Source organism: Coffea arabica, chromosome 6e (assembly GCF_036785885.1).
Source record: "Coffea arabica cultivar ET-39 chromosome 6e, Coffea Arabica ET-39 HiFi, whole genome shotgun sequence".
Lineage (NCBI taxonomy): Eukaryota > Viridiplantae > Streptophyta > Magnoliopsida > Gentianales > Rubiaceae > Coffea > Coffea arabica.
Window position 1 is genome coordinate 46,441,492 of NC_092321.1, and position 11,351 is coordinate 46,452,842.

At 36.0% G+C, this 11,351-nt stretch overlaps 1 long non-coding RNA gene across 1 annotated transcript; it reads left to right on the top strand.

The window, feature by feature from the left end:
- Positions 1–1,659: 1,659 nt before the first annotated feature.
- Positions 1,660–4,741, top strand: LOC140010061 (uncharacterized). Its single transcript, XR_011817324.1, has 4 exons — positions 1,660–1,928; positions 3,952–4,008; positions 4,197–4,398; positions 4,536–4,741. It is a non-coding gene; the product is annotated as an uncharacterized lncRNA (long non-coding RNA).
- Positions 4,742–11,351: the final 6,610 nt, after the last annotated feature.

The following is an 11,351-nucleotide window of genomic DNA, read 5'->3' on the forward strand; positions in this document are numbered from 1 at the left end:
CCTTGGGGAAATGTTATATGGAATCTTGTAGTATGAGAGACTCTCGATTCCGGTATACTCGAGTAATACCAAAGTGCAAGTGTTTGGAGTTCGAGCCCGGTAGGGGTATGTTGGGTGGAAGGAATGGAAGTAAAGTGGGGTCTACGGTTGGTTACTTTTAAACATTGATGGAGAGTCAATGAACTTCGATCAAGAATGCAAATACGGAAAAGGGCTCTTGAGAGCCGCCCGTATCCTTTTGTCACTACCATTAATGTGTGCCTTTGTTTACTTCTGATGATTTTGAATGAAAAGCTTGATGCTTATATGAACTTGGTTGTTTGAGTGGTACTATCTCACTGGGCAATTAGCTCACCCCGTTCCTTTTGTTTTCCTTACAGGAATCTGACTGCTTTTGGAATGACTTTTGATAATTGGTTGCCGAATGAACTAAATGAATATCTCTCTTGTATAGTTTATGAATTGAAACCCTAAATGTGCCTTTGGGGCCGTTTTCACTTTTATTTTGGCAACTGTACGTGTATTAATTTTTGAGTAACTTTCCTATTCCATTTTGGCTTGTAAACGCTGAATTTGATGTTGTATATGTCTCTTTGATGTTTGGTTGGGTTTGTGAGAACCCTGAAAAAAAATATATATATATATATAAATATTAGTGCGTATTTCATTTGCATCTTTAATTCTTTAATAAATTATAGCAGTAAATCTAATTGTTTTTAAATAAGTGCGTAGATTATGTGCATTTTAGATTTTTAATAAACTTTATTATTATTTGATCTTAAATAAGTGTGCAAAAATAATTTATTATAGATTACAAATAATTCAATTGTGCAAAACATTAGATTATTTGAATTCCTGCCAAGCTAAAGTAATAATTCTTGACGTTGAGTGTGCCATTGTTTTTACTTAATTTCTTGAATTTCAATAATTAGTCCTAATTAGTGAATAACGTTAAATACTAATAAAAGAATTGTGCTAAACTACTAAACTTCTTAGTTTTGGTTACATTAACTTCATATTTCGATGGTAAACTATTTCACTGATTTAATCACTAATTTCTTTGAATTCTAGTCTTGTAACTAATTGTTTTGAAATAAAAGTGTAAAGATAAATTTTATGAAATAAATAATATAACTGTGCCAATATTGAATTATTCGGTTTTATTATACAAAAGTAATAATTCTTGAGTTATATTAAGTTTACTCCTTAAAAATAATTCCTTAATTTTCAATAACTAATTTTAATTTCGAATAAGGTTAAGTGTAGATAGAGACCTTAATATTATTATGCAACCGATAAATTCTAGATAAAAACAATACAAGTATTCTAAACATACTTAAGACGTAAAAATTTCGGTAATCAACGCCTTGCAAGATTAGCATATAACTAGGCGTTCAAATCACACTTGGGGATAATTTTTAGAATTACGTTGGAATTGAGGAATTAAGTTGAGATTAAGGAGCGAAGTGAAAAGACTAAAATAACCTTACCTTACCTTCCATGCAAACCAAACAAGACGTCTGACTGCAAATCAAATCACGCAGCTATTACCAAATCTGTACGCAAACCATTCTTAAAAACAGCGGCACCATAAAACCACCCTATCAATCACTATATTTCACATTTCATTCCACAACCACAAGACACAATACCATTCTTTCGGTTTCACTGACACAAACCGCAAGTGTTAATTCCTTCTCTGCACAAGCAACTCCTCGGACAGAAGCTTCAGCACCGCACCATTCAACCAATCAAAATTCACTACCAACTTCACACTCAACCGTAAACCACTCCTCTCCACAAACCGCGACTCCACCATCTCCTCAGCCAAGACAACCCAAACTGGAACTCGACCTGCACGTGAAGCCGAGAGAGAGAGGGAGCAGAAATTTTTCAGATTTTCGTGTGTGATCTTAGCTTGCTTTGAGGTAAATTTTCTGGACTAAAAATGGATGATCAGAGGTAGTTATGCCAGCCGTGACCTTGCATGTGTTAATTTGAGTAATCAGATGATGAAACCAAAGCTGTGGAAAATTTTGTTTTGAGATGAAATGCTTTAGCCGAGAGCCTGCCTTGATTATTGCAGCTCTATTTGTGTTTTTCTGTGGCATCTAAACAGTTAAGTGCCTTTAGCTGAGTGAAGACTTGAAGATTTAGATCCTGCATGTTGAATTGTGCATACGGATGAGAGGTTTAAGAAAAGAATTTCTGATATGTGCTAGCATAGGAGCTGCCGTGGACTTTAGCTTGAATTTTGCAGCTTTAATTCGTGATTTTTGGGTTCAATTTTGTTGTTGACAAACTGATTTCTGGTCTGGAAATGATAGTTTATTAATTCAGCAGTTGTGCATGTGAGCTTTAAGTTCAAAACACAAGAGTTAGCCGTAGAAAAAAATTGGTTTGTGACTAAGCAAATGCTGGAAGAATTTCTGTTTTGGCCGAGAGCTTAGCTTCAATTTTTCAGCTTGATTTGGTTTGATGTTGTTGTTTAAGCTTATAAACATGATTAGATGGTTAATAACAAATTATTTAGGCCCTGCATGCCGCTAATTAGTTAGCTTAAACCAGAAAAATAAAATAAAAATGCAATCTGTGCAGGCATGTTCGTCCGAAGCTAGTTGTACAGAAATTCTGGAAATTTTTGGGTGTTGCAGCTGTTGGTTGAGTTAAATTTTGAACTGGAAATATTAAATAGCTAGACGAGTTTTTGCATAATTAATTTGGGTGTTTAAAACCAGATTTTAACCAAGGAAAAGTTGGATTTTTGAACACATAGTTGCTGGAAAATTTGGATAGCCGAGAAGTGTAGCAGAAAATTTCTTTCAATTGCATCTCGAATTTACAAGTTGTTGCTGGAAATTACTCTTGGAAATACATGGAAAATGTAACGCTAATGATTGTGGTTTGACCTTATAACGATAATAAATTTGCATCTCGTTCCTGAAATTAATTTTCTTTTCTATCGAAGCATAATGTGCTGAAATTGTTGACGGTGGGCTCTATGAATTCCCACCTTTGGATTGTTGGTTGATTATTTTATTTTACTCAGAGATGTACTTGTTGAAAACGAGGGCTAATGATTGACGAAGCCCTAGTAATTTGCTATGTGATTATTTGCTATATTTTAATCCATATTTTGACTTTGAAACGGAATCGGAGCTGTGGAAATTTGTATCGACCTTGCGAACCCGAGTAGCTGCGTTCAAAATTAACCAGAAATATTTTTCAGCTTGTATTATATTATAAAACCCTATACCTAGTGTTTTGCCTAAAAGTTTCCAACTCGATATTTACCCTTAGCTCAATCTAGCCTTGATAGCTATAGTAAATAAGTTATATATAGCTTTTGGAAAATCTAAGTCTTACCTTAATTCTTTTCTTTCTTTAAGCTTTGCACTTGGATAGTTAACTATAGGAAAAGGTATAAAATACGAGCTTCACCAATTTTAGTGAAAAGCTTGGGAGACTTACTTGGCAAGAAAACTTACTTCAAATAAAATAATACTAACCGCACTCCTATAAAGAAAATTATTTAAAGGAAAGCCATGTAAAACATTTCCTACTTTTACTAACCCTTAATCCTTAGTGGATTGTCGAATTATTTCGAGAGAATAAACCATTTATAAACTAGAGAATCTTTTATACTTATAAACCTAGAACTTGAATAGAAATTGAAAATGTTATATTTGTACTTTAAAGGTCAAACTTGATTTTAATAATTCACGCAGAAAACTTGTTTGGCAAGAAACCTTATTCAAAGCAAATTGGTTCTGGTTTGCACCTCTAGAAAGAAAGAAATCCTTGAAGTATTTTATCACCTTCACTAGTTTAACTCTAGGGAAATTGTTAATTTATTTGGAGTAGATAAACTAGTTATATACCAGATAACTTTGTATTTATAAACCAAGAACCGTACAACAACACTTATAGTTTTAAATTCTGGATTTCTAGGGTATAGCGAGGACGCGGAATTTTGAATCCCAGCTTGAACTCTGAACTTCACTTTTGGTGAGTGTCTCTGCTTGTTCTATGCCTACTTGATTAAAGTGCTTTCTTGACTCGATATGTGATAATTGGAAAAAAAAATGGTTTTCTGATCCATCGAAGTGGGCAGTGTGTACTTTATCGCACCAGCTCTTTCGAGTGGTGACTTGCTTGAAATATTTTCGTAAATAACCTTCTTGCACTATCTACAGTGCTGGACGTAAAGTCGTTGGGTGAATCCCTCGATCAGTCTATAATAATCAAGTGCTGGACGTAAAGTCGTTGGGTGAATCCCTCGATCAGTCTATAATAATCAAGTGCTGGACGTAAAGTCGTTGGGTGAATCCCTCGACCAGTCTATAAATATAAGTGTTGGACGTAATGTCGTTGGGTGAATCCCTCGACCAGTCTAAGGTATACTCGAATATTAATGCTTCCCTATTTGTTTACTTCAGTCGAATCAATACGTGTTAATTGTTTCAAGTGATTGCATGATTTTGAGGCACCACTGAGCGTTAGCTCACCCCACGTTTATTTGCTTTCCTTGACAGGTACTGAGGTTTGAGAAATCTGAGCTACTTATATCTTCTTAAGAATGTACCTACTTCGTTTTGTGGCTTGTAATGTATTTGAATTAAACGATATAGTTTTGTTTTGGGATTGCCACTTGAAGCTGGAAAAGTGTAAACCCTGATTATAATATTTGGCTTGTATGTGTATATATACTCGGGCTGTATGAAATTTTATGTTTTGGAAACTGTAAGACTTTATTTCTTGAATGTAATGCGTGAGGTGTTTAGGAGCCGCCAATTGGCTAACTTCGGATGCTGTTATCTTTGAAGATAATGTGTTTTAGTATTCAAGCCGCTTAAAAGTTGGCATGTTCGGATGGCGAATTGTGTTTTGGTTTAAGTTATACGTGGATATTTGGTCGGTTTGCTTGCGTGAGTCCTGGCGAGAGCTAGGCAGGCGACCCGCCAACCCTCTGGTTCGCCTTAGGGAGAAGTAGGGTCGTCACAGGTGGTATCAGAGCTCTTATCGAGCTCAAACCGGGAAAAGGTTCTCGGACTGTGGGGATTGGCTTGTTAAGTGTGGAACAAAAGTCTATAGTTGAGAATATTAGATATGTATGTTGGGTAGGAATCTCCAATATGGGTGATTCATGTTTGGGACTGGCCAGCTTGAGTTGTGAATCATCTTATTTTCGGATTCTTGTACCCGAGTACCCAATATTACCTTTAAGGGAGTATTTGCGAATTAGGAAGAATTTAGTATATTGCATTATGACGCGATCCGGAAGCAGGATGTAATTTGAAGAAATAGAGTTAAAGGGACCAAGGCTAACTTTTGAAAGTTAAAAGTGAAGAACAAGTAGTGAGATCTTGAACAATTTTAGTAGCCTTTGATGGTAAGTAGATGATATGCCAACTCCTGCTTAAAAATACGGTTTTCTGACCTGAAACTGAGTGAAATAGTTGTTTAAGGATCAGGTGTATCCTTCCGGCAGTGTGTTATAGGGTATCAAATGGCTAGACACTGTGACTATCCAAGAACTTACTCCTATCTGGAGCGAGTGATATGAGTTTAGATGGGTTTAAAGACAGAGGCTAGTAATAGCAAATGAGAGAGTTCATATTAGAATATAGAAATGAGGAAATCCATAGGGATGCGACGTGATAGGAATTCTAGAGTTCGAGACTAAGATAATAAAGGAATCTATGGAAGCGGAATCGGAAGAATGAGTGAGGTATAGTGGGATTGTCGAGGACTAAACTAATGAAGGTTAAGTTGAATCTAAACTAAGGGTTGAGCTATTAGCTATGTGGATACAATAATTGGTGTATTATTGAATTGTTTTTCTTCATGATTATAAAGATCGAAATTTGAGTTATGTATGAAAATATTGAATGTAACCGTGAATTGTTTGGCTTTTAAAGTTGTATGAACCTTGGTATGTGAATATATGCTTTAAGTGTTTTATTTTCTTTTCTTGGTATTCATGTTGACTTCACTTAATAATAACAAGTAAATAAATAGCAACATCTTCGCTTGATTACTTTATTTTTATCAATAGGCATAACTAGGCTATGGATCTCCAAGTTAGAGGTAGAGGACGTGGGAGACCAATTAGGCAACACCCCGAGGGTGGTGGTGATAGGGAACCTGAGGTCAACTCAGACCATGGTCAGGGAAACGTGGCCGGAGATCCAGTGGCCACCGCAATCAATAGAATAACTGATGTGTTAGAACGCATGACTGAGCACCAAGCTCATGGAGTAGTGCATCAGCAAGGAGGCCCAATCGATTCTGAGGATCGGGCATTAAAGAGATTCCTGAAGTTTGGACCTCCTAAGTTCTACGGAGGCCCAGAACCTGAGGTAGCCGAAGGTTGGTGGGAAAGGATCTCTGATATTTTCGCCGCTTTAAATTATACGGAAGAAAGGCAAGTGACTTTTGCGGCATTCCAGTTTGAGGGAGTTGCTCGTTCCTGGTGGAACTTGATTAGGGTCAATTGGGACCGGAATCATACTCCTAGGACCTGGGCAAACTTCACAAGGGAATTCAACGCCAAATTTCTTCCTCCTCTCATCCAAGAGAAAAGAGAGGATGATTTCATCAAGTGTAGGCAGGGGGCGATGAGTGTCGCCGAATATGAGGTTCAATTCACGAAATTATCCCGTTATGCTCCGGAATTGGTAGCTACGGAGAAAAGGCGTGTAAGGAGATTTGTACAGGGACTGAACGTAGAAATACAGGAAGGATTAGCTGCCGTGCGGATAGACACGTTTGCCGACGCTGTCGAAGGAGCCCAACGAGTGGAAGTAGCCAAAGCCCAAGTGAAATCTTTTCAAGCTAAGAAAAGATTTGCCTCTAGCAGTAGTCGGGAGCCGACTTATGGAAATACCCCACCAGCCAAAATAGGTCGAAGAACAAGCGGAATGAATAGCCCTGGAGTACCACGAGGAACTCTAGCAGGAGGAGCTGGGGCAAGAAATGCCGGGGGACCAAATGGAAGAGGTCAACCTAGGAACGGCTCACAAGGAAGTCGTGTGATAACTTTCTTGGGAACTTGTGGGTATTGCAAGAAACCTGGACATACCGAGGCCGGTTGCTGGAAGAAAGAAGGAAAGTGCTTGAAGTGTGGAAGCAGCGAGCACCAAATTGTCGGTTGCCCGAAAATACAAGAAGATGATACCCTGAACGCTGGACCAGCCAATTCTAGAGGGAATAGGCCAAAAGTTCCTGCCAGGGTTTACGCTATAGATGACCAACCTGTACCTTATTCCTCGGAAGTCGTGGAAGGTACTCTTCCCATTTCTCACCAATTAGCTAGAGTGTTAATTGATCCTGGTGCAACTCATTCATTTGTGAACCCAACTTTTACGTCCGAAATTAATGTCAAACCTGTTAGATTACCTTTGACCTTGAAGTTAAAACACCAATGGGTAATAAGAATATAATCAGTAGCTTAACTCATAATAATTACGAATTCTGGATCGGAGGGCATAAAATACTAGTGGACCTAATCAGAATGGATATAAAAGGTTATGATGTTATTATAGGAATGAATTTTCTAACTCATCATCATGCTAAGCTTGATTTCAGAGCAAAAGTGTTAGAATTTTGGATTTCCGGAGAAGCGACTTGGGAGTTAGAAGAAGAAATGCAGAAAAAGTATTCTGATTTGTTTCTCTAGAGAATGTGAGAATTTTGAGGACAAAATTCATTTTAAGGAGGGGAGGATGTGAGAACCCTGAAAATATATATATATATATATATATATATATATATATATATTAGTGCGTATTTCATTTGCATCTTTAATTCTTTAATAAATTATAGCAGTAAATCTAATTGTTTTTAAATAAGTGCGTAGATTATGTGCATTTTAGATTTTTAATAAACTTTATTATTATTTGATCTTAAATAAGTGTGCAAAAATAATTTATTATAGATTACAAATAATTCAATTGTGCAAAACATTAGATTATTTGAATTCCTGCCAAGCTAAAGTAATAATTCTTGACGTTGAGTGTGCCATTGTTTTTACTTAATTTCTTGAATTTCAATAATTAGTCCTAATTAGTGAATAACGTTAAATACTAATAAAAGAATTGTGCTAAACTACTAAACTTCTTAGTTTTGGTTACATTAACTTCATATTTCGATGGTAAACTATTTCACTGATTTAATCACTAATTTCTTTGAATTCTAGTCTTGTAACTAATTGTTTTGAAATAAAAGTGTAAAGATAAATTTTATGAAATAAATAATATAACTGTGCCAATATTGAATTATTCGGTTTTATTATACAAAAGTAATAATTCTTGAGTTATATTAAGTTTACTCCTTAAAAATAATTCCTTAATTTTCAATAACTAATTTTAATTTCGAATAAGGTTAAGTGTAGATAGAGACCTTAATATTATTATGCAACCGATAAATTCTAGATAAAAACAATACAAGTATTCTAAACATACTTAAGACGTAAAAATTTCGGTAATCAACGCCTTGCAAGATTAGCATATAACTAGGCGTTCAAATCACACTTGGGGATAATTTTTAGAATTACGTTGGAATTGAGGAATTAAGTTGAGATTAAGGAGCGAAGTGAAAAGACTAAAATAACCTTACCTTACCTTCCATGCAAACCAAACAAGACGTCTGACTGCAAATCAAATCACGCAGCTATTACCAAATCTGTACGCAAACCACTCTTACACGCAAACCATTCTTAAAAACAGCGGCACCATAAAACCACCCTATCAATCACTATATTTCACATTTCATTCCACAACCACAAGACACAATACCATTCTTTCGGTTTCACTGACACAAACCGCAAGTGTTAATTCCTTCTCTGCACAAGCAACTCCTCGGACAGAAGCTTCAGCACCGCACCATTCAACCAATCAAAATTCACTACCAACTTCACACTCAACCGTAAACCACTCCTCTCCACAAACCGCGACTCCACCATCTCCTCAGCCAAGACAACCCAAACTGGAACTCGACCTGCACGTGAAGCCGAGAGAGAGAGGGAGCAGAAATTTTTCAGATTTTCGTGTGTGATCTTAGCTTGCTTTGAGGTAAATTTTCTGGACTAAAAATGGATGATCAGAGGTAGTTATGCCAGCCGTGACCTTGCATGTGTTAATTTGAGTAATCAGATGATGAAACCAAAGCTGTGGAAAATTTTGTTTTGAGATGAAATGCTTTAGCCGAGAGCCTGCCTTGATTATTGCAGCTCTATTTGTGTTTTTCTGTGGCATCTAAACAGTTAAGTGCCTTTAGCTGAGTGAAGACTTGAAGATTTAGATCCTGCATGTTGAATTGTGCATACGGATGAGAGGTTTAAGAAAAGAATTTCTGATATGTGCTAGCATAGGAGCTGCCGTGGACTTTAGCTTGAATTTTGCAGCTTTAATTCGTGATTTTTGGGTTCAATTTTGTTGTTGACAAACTGATTTCTGGTCTGGAAATGATAGTTTATTAATTCAGCAGTTGTGCATGTGAGCTTTAAGTTCAAAACACAAGAGTTAGCCGTAGAAAAAAATTGGTTTGTGACTAAGCAAATGCTGGAAGAATTTCTGTTTTGGCCGAGAGCTTAGCTTCAATTTTTCAGCTTGATTTGGTTTGATGTTGTTGTTTAAGCTTATAAACATGATTAGATGGTTAATAACAAATTATTTAGGCCCTGCATGCCGCTAATTAGTTAGCTTAAACCAGAAAAATAAAATAAAAATGCAATCTGTGCAGGCATGTTCGTCCGAAGCTAGTTGTACAGAAATTCTGGAAATTTTTGGGTGTTGCAGCTGTTGGTTGAGTTAAATTTTGAACTGGAAATATTAAATAGCTAGACGAGTTTTTGCATAATTAATTTGGGTGTTTAAAACCAGATTTTAACCAAGGAAAAGTTGGATTTTTGAACACATAGTTGCTGGAAAATTTGGATAGCCGAGAAGTGTAGCAGAAAATTTCTTTCAATTGCATCTCGAATTTACAAGTTGTTGCTGGAAATTACTCTTGGAAATACATGGAAAATGTAACGCTAATGATTGTGGTTTGACCTTATAACGATAATAAATTTGCATCTCGTTCCTGAAATTAATTTTCTTTTCTATCGAAGCATAATGTGCTGAAATTGTTGACGGTGGGCTCTATGAATTCCCACCTTTGGATTGTTGGTTGATTATTTTATTTTACTCAGAGATGTACTTGTTGAAAACGAGGGCTAATGATTGACGAAGCCCTAGTAATTTGCTATGTGATTATTTGCTATATTTTAATCCATGTTTTGACTTCGAAACGGAATCGGAGCTGTGGAAATTCGTATCGACCTTGCGAACCCGAGTAGCTGCGTTCAAAATTAACCAGAAATATTTTTCAGCTTGTATTATATTATAAAACCCTATACCTAGTGTTTTGCCTAAAAGTTTCCAACTCGATATTTACCCTTAGCTCAATCTAGCCTTGATAGCTATAGTAAATAAGTTATATATAGCTTTTGGAAAATCTAAGTCTTACCTTAATTCTTTTCTTTCTTTAAGCTTTGCACTTGGATAGTTAACTATAGGAAAAGGTCTAAAATACGAGCTTCACCAATTTTAGTGAAAAGCTTGGGAGACTTACTTGGCAAGAAAACTTACTTTAAATAAAATAATACTAACCGCACTCCTATAAAGAAAAGTATTTAAAGGAAAGCCATGTAAAACATTTCCTACTTTTACTAACCCTTAATCCTTAGTGGATTGTCGAATTATTTCGAGAGAATAAACCATTTATAAACTAGAGAATCTTTTATACTTATAAACCTAGAACTTGAATAGAAATTGAAAATGTTATATTTGTACTTTAAAGGTCAAACTTGATTTTAATAATTCACGCAGAAAACTTGTTTGGCAAGAAACCTTATTCAAAGCAAATTGGTTCTGGTTTGCACCTCTAGAAAGAAAGAAATCCTTGAAGTATTTTATCACCTTCACTAGTTTAACTCTAGGGAAATTGTTAATTTATTTGGAGTAGATAAACTAGTTATATACCAGATAACTTTGTATTTATAAACCAAGAACCGTACAACAACACTTATAGTTTTAAATTCTGGATTTCTAGGGTATAGCGAGGACACGGAATTTTGAATCCCAGCTTGAACTCTGAACTTCACTTTTGGTGAGTGTCTCTGCTTGTTCTATGCCTACTTGATTAAAGTGCTTTCTTGACTCGATATGTGATAATTGGAAAAAAAAAATGGTTTTCTGATCCATCGAAGTGGGCAGTGTGTACTTTATCGCACCAGCTCTTTCGAGTGGTGACTTGCTTGAAATATTTTCGTAAATAACCTGCTTGCACTATCTACAGTGAATCCC